Raw genomic sequence first — 6,000 nt, forward strand, 5'->3', positions numbered from 1 at the left:
GACGCGAAAGGTTAGCCCATGGGCTTCCATGGGGTTATGCCATACAGAACTGGCGTTACCCCTGCAGCGAAGCCCCATTGGTGGGGCTTTGCTGAATATGAAAATGCGGTAAAAACCCAGAAAACTGGGTTTTTACGGCATTTTTAGTTTGGAGAATCTCGCCCTATATGTGTGTGGTACATGGTTTCCTGTGGAAGATAGAAGTCTGAGGAGAATCCTGACAGGCAAGAGGTTCAATGATATATGAGGAAGACGAAACATACAGGTGAGACAGCAAACGTATAGTCGCACATGAGGCACGAGGGAATGAGATACATGGGAAAGACAAGGAAAGCTGACATGAAGCAAGGCAGGTCAGACAAGGGACAGCTAAGAATTAGCCTACATGAGGGGGACAAGAGAAGTAGATAACACAGGACAGACAGACCATTCGGGGCACCTTCCAGTATATCACAAGAGCAGTGGTACTGGTCACAAGCGATTGATAAAGTATTCTTATTGATGAATAATCACATAATGGACCAGTATATGTTTGATCTACATCAGGGTTGCCGACTTTTGTAATCTCCACTCCGGGAGAAGCCCGGAGAGGAGACGTTCAGCTGGACTTCGGGGGGTGGGGTTTGAGTGTGACATCATTGAGGCCCCACCCCATGATGGAAAATAACCCGGTTTGCCAATCTCCTCCTCCTCAGAGATTGGCAATTTGGGTTATTTAAACACCAGGGTCCGGGGGCGGAGCGGGGGTCCCCCAGAATCCGGGAGGGTTGCCCACCTTTTCGGGGGCCGGGAGGGTAGGCAACCCTGATTGTTCTCAAGGCTGTTATAAGGCTTCTCGGCACCCTAGGTTGAGAATTTGCAGGCCGGGTGATTATCAATAGACTGTGCACGCGTGAGACCCATAGTACGCATGCGCAAGGCCATCCTGCAATTTTTTTTTATTTGCTGCCCGTTCGAAAGTTGATTGAGAGGAAGCCAGTGTTTGGAGGTGTTACCCGGCAATTTCCTAGGAGTGTCAGGGAAAACACAGGCGTGCCTAGGCGTATTAGGGCATGGCGTGTGACGTCAGCTGCGGCCCCGGACATCCTGTTTCTATCTCAGCAAGTCCTGGGCTACGTACAGACTGCACACACTGGAAAAATCATTCGATGGTAAGGTGCTTGCGAATGGACTTGTAGCTAATCGCAGGGCTGTGATATTTTTGCAAGCCATGCTAAGCAAATCGCAGGCTTGCATGGGGTAGGATTTCACTGTGGCGGGGCAACGTATACCTGATCAAAAGTTAGCAGCCCAGTGATCAGGTCCCAATGTCTTTAAAGACACTTGTGTGTAATGAAGATCAGTCGCAGGCCATATTGTGGAGTTGTGGCGAAGTTTCCTACAAAAAAAAAAAAATCTGAAAGAACACAACTGGTACAAATGTATGGGTGGGGGACAACCAGTTCCACCTTACCATCTAATGGTTTTTCCAGTGTGTGCAGTCTGTACGTAGCCCAGGACTTACTGAGATAGAAACAGGATGTCCGGGGCCGCAGCTGACGTCAAACGACATTCCCTGAAGCGCCTAGGCACGCCTGTGTTTTCCCTGACACTCCTAGGAAATGGCCGGTTAACATCTCCAAACACTGGCTTCCTCTCAATCAACTTTCAAACGGGCAGCAATAAAAAAAAAAAATGCAGGATGGCCTTGCGCATACGTACTATGGGTCTCGCACGTGCGCAGCCTATTGATAATCACTCGGCCTGCACCCTAAAATCTCCACAGACCAGCAACTTGTTCTGGGCTGGGGAGAGGAAGGAGGTGCAGGTGACAGGAATAAGTGTTATCGGGCGGTGGAATGGCAAACCTGGCCCCTTCCAACATGCCCAAGCCCAGGTTATTAGTACACCCCCCCCCCCTCTCTGCACCCCTGGATTCCAGGGCCACAGTGATACTGTAAGACCATAGCGGCACGTGCTCATAATGACTCTGTTATAGCTGTCATGGTCATGATCGTGAGCAGATCCTGAGACGGCCATAGGATGGTCGCACGATCTGCTGGAGCACACGATCTGCATCCGATCCGATTCAGATCCCGATCTATACCCAGTTGAAGGAGTCGTTTTCAAATCCTACCTGCAGCAGCAAAACGACCAAACGACCAGTGGGGACTTGCATCAGATTGGAATCAGATCTAAAACAGGACAAAACATGGCTAATTTACATACATCGGTCAAGATTGTATTGTAATTGGGGGAATTGAGGCCAAATTGTTCTGGTGTGTACTCTACATAAATTGCATGTCCCATTGTATGACATCCGACGTGCGGTCCCATTGGACCCCTTCCTGGTGGAGGTGAACGATATTACATGCGATACATCACATCACCGCAAGGGATATATCCTGCCTAGAAGGTCCCAGGCAGCTTAACGGGGATCAGATGCGACTGCTCCCCCCGGAGAAGTCACAAAAGTGCATGGGGGTCCTTTACTTTTACACAACTCAGCTCCTGTACCATGGCTCAGCACCTCCTTATTCATCATGGCTCAGTATATAATGCACACTCACTGGTTCTACTGGTAAGCCGCTCGCTAAGCAGAAGACAACCGCTGTTTAGCGATTGGTACAGAATCACCCCCAGTGTGTACCCAGCTTACGTTCTCTTGTCAGCTGGACCCTTTCTGTTCTGGTTTCATCATGTCTGCATTTATTGTGTCTACCTTGTATGTCCCTATGTTATGTTTACAATGTTCCGTGGCACATTTCTATAATAATAATAATGATAATAATATTAACAACTAGTAAGCAAAAGCTTCGAAAGCTAGTCTTCTACCGTCTGTGGTTGTGCATGTGTGAGTAAGAGATGTAGTTTCACTCTCTGCCAGCAGATGGCAGTGTTTCAGAGACTCAGGGACACTAGACATATGTATAGATGATTCTGCATAGCCATATTATATGAGGGGTGATGGTCACTGTCATGTTTCCCGAGAATAAAACTGCTACCTACAGTATACACAAATCCCCCCAGCACATAGGGTTGCATAACATATCAAAGTGATAATAATATATGCACATATGCTCACATACTAATAAACTTGGTTATGCAGCACACTCCAGGAAAAACACAGATGTGTTTTAATCTTTTCCCATCCACCTCTGTTTAACCTGTGCAAGCACTGCTCCCTTTACAAGCAATATCTGTGAAGCAAGGTGGGAGTTAACTGCTTTATCACCATCAACAAAGAGCTGCTCCAGGTGGCTGTGGCCCATTCAAGGATTTTTATTTAGGAGAGAAAAGGTTAACCTTGAAGTATTTGCTGAGTGGGAAAGCAGTGATGAAATACGGCATTCCTGTGTGCAAAGTTATCACGACCTTCTTCATCATGCTAATTGCAGGAAATGCAGCTGTTTATCTGCACTGGGAATTAGACTCTATTTCAGGCAGGACAGAAGAAATGGCCCAAACCCTTTCTTCTTTGGGTACTTCCTCATCTTTGCGGCCACTGTTTACTCTATGGAACTTACGTAGCATCATCGTCCATTCGTGGGCTTGCTTTGCTCGCCATGCTTCGGGCTCGGTGGCTCACTCCGCTCCACTTGCCATAACTTTACTAGCGGTAATAGATTGTGGCGTGGACACAGGAGGGTGCACCGAAAATCCTTACGTAGTAGGTAACTTCAAAGATGAGGACATACCCTTCTTTGATACTGGAAAGCAGCAAGCAGTGCTGCCAGATCTTCACATCCAGTGGCATAACAATAAAACGCAAGCCCAAGCGGGGGCTTTGGGGAGCTGGTGCTGTGGTCTCTGCAGAATCTAATGGGTCTGGCTGAAAATGTCCCTCCAAAAATGTCCGCCGCCTTGGTGGAAACAGAGATGCTAGGGATCCTATTGGACAGATGGATAGATGCTCAGGGCTGCCGAGAGGCAGGGGGGATACTAATTACCCAGGCCTGGGCTTGCTCAAGGGGCCCGGCGGGGGCCCTGGTCCAACCCCCTCTGTCCCTCCCGGGCGGCAGCAGCACACACATAAAGCATGTGCTGTGCTGACAGCAGGCTCAGCATGAGCATCTCACTGACAGCTTGAGAGCTCACACTGAGCCTCACAGGTGTGTGCTGCTACTGCAGAAGGACAAAAACACTCCCCCCTTGACTTTAGAGGGTTTTTCGCTCTACCTGTAATAATTTTGGGGGTGTGGCCTAATCGAGGGGGTGGTCACGCCCCAATTTTACCAGGGCCCGACATACCGAGCCTAAACAGCAACACAAATAGTGAACGGATCTAATCGCAATCCCCTCACAACTTGACAGACAGGAAGCTGGCATTTGGGAGTGGTAACTGCCTGTTTTGTGGGAGAGTCCCAGGAGTTTTAAGAGAGGGTGTGTGACGTCAGGGCCAGCCTTGGTCAGCATTTATCTGTAGTAGAATTGTGGAAGGGTGAGACTTTCTCACATATGCACAGAGTGGAAGAATCATTTGGTGGTTCATGAATTGCAGGATAGCGGTTAGCGATATTTTTGCAGACATGCACGGGGCGAGTTTCATTCTGTCTGAGCGGCGGCTAACCAATTGCAGTCATCTGCAACTTTGTAGATGAGTGATAAGGTCTGAATCAGGCCCAATGAGTACATCTGAGAAAGAAAGTGTTTGCACAAACACCATTACACGTGTAAATGTGCAGCTGCCCATAAACATTATGCCACACTACACAATATGCTGGTATAAAATTAGTAGCTGGATAATGGCCATTTTGACCTTTCTGGAGCCATTTGCTAGGTCAGTTTCTTCCCAAAAGAATTGCAGAAGAAACTAGTATTACTGTTGGCATGGCAACGTGGATTTACTTTCATTAAATAACCACAAAACACTCTGTGCTTTATATTATGAATCATCATAACATTTTTTGGTACTTGTTTCCTAGCACGGCGCCCAGATTTGCTACGCACGGCACCGTAGGGAAATTTCATCGCATGGGCCATTATAGCGGCATGCGATGCGATTTTTTCATGCAATTTTTTTTCTAGTACACCACAATATCGCATTGCATCGCATGTACAGCAAAATCTCATGCGATCGCATGCAATTTTATAGGGTGTGCGATGCCATGACATTAGGTATTCAATAATTTGATTGTATTTCCCAAAAATAGATGTAACGCACCCCCCCACTATCACACCACCCCAAAGCATGGCGAGCGGTGGCGGAACACGTCCTCCGACTTTTTCATTACCCCACTATCCACATCGGCGTTGAGTAGATTTTATATAGTGTGGCGAGCGCAGGGATCCACCGAGCCCGAAGCGTGGCGAGTGCCCGCGGATTACTTTACAAGTATTCCGCGTCTGCTCGCCAGGCTTCGGGCGTGGTGGCTCGCTGCGCTCGCCACACTATATGAAATAGACTCCACGCCGACGTGGATAGTGGTTGCATGCGATTTTGCGGCAGATGCGATGGCCCGGGGCTGAGAGAGCAGTGAATAAATTACATAGAAAAATCGCATCGCATCGCACATTGCATGGCCCTAAAATGGCCCATGCGATGCGATGCAATTTCACTACGCAGAATAGCCTACTAAGCAAATTGCTTAGTGGGCGCCGTGCTAGGAAACAAGTACCCGATTTTTTACTAGCTTCTGATGCTAAAAGAGGTTATGACACACTTATATCGGCTCTTTCAGTATATTAAACTGTTTCTTACTAGTCAGTTTAAATATTACCAATGCATTTCATAGTGCACTGTTTGCAGATATAGGGGCATTTAAGGGGTGAAATTTAATAGGATGAGAGATTCAGAAAGTGAGAGATTTGGTAAGAAATCTCCAGTTTTTTTAAAGTGGCAATCATTTACACGGCAAAACCAATTTAATTTTGCAGTGTAAATGATTGCTGCTTTTAAAAAAACCTGGAGATTTCTTACCAAATCTTTTACTTTCTGAATCTCTCATCCTATTAAATTTCTCCCAAGGAGTCTGCCCCTAGCAGCATTAGGTTGTTGGCGACACCGGAGAGGACACCGCG

Source organism: Crinia signifera, chromosome 3 (assembly GCF_055691185.1).
Source record: "Crinia signifera chromosome 3, ASM5569118v1, whole genome shotgun sequence".
In the NCBI taxonomy this organism is placed as follows: Eukaryota; Metazoa; Chordata; class Amphibia; order Anura; family Myobatrachidae; genus Crinia; species Crinia signifera.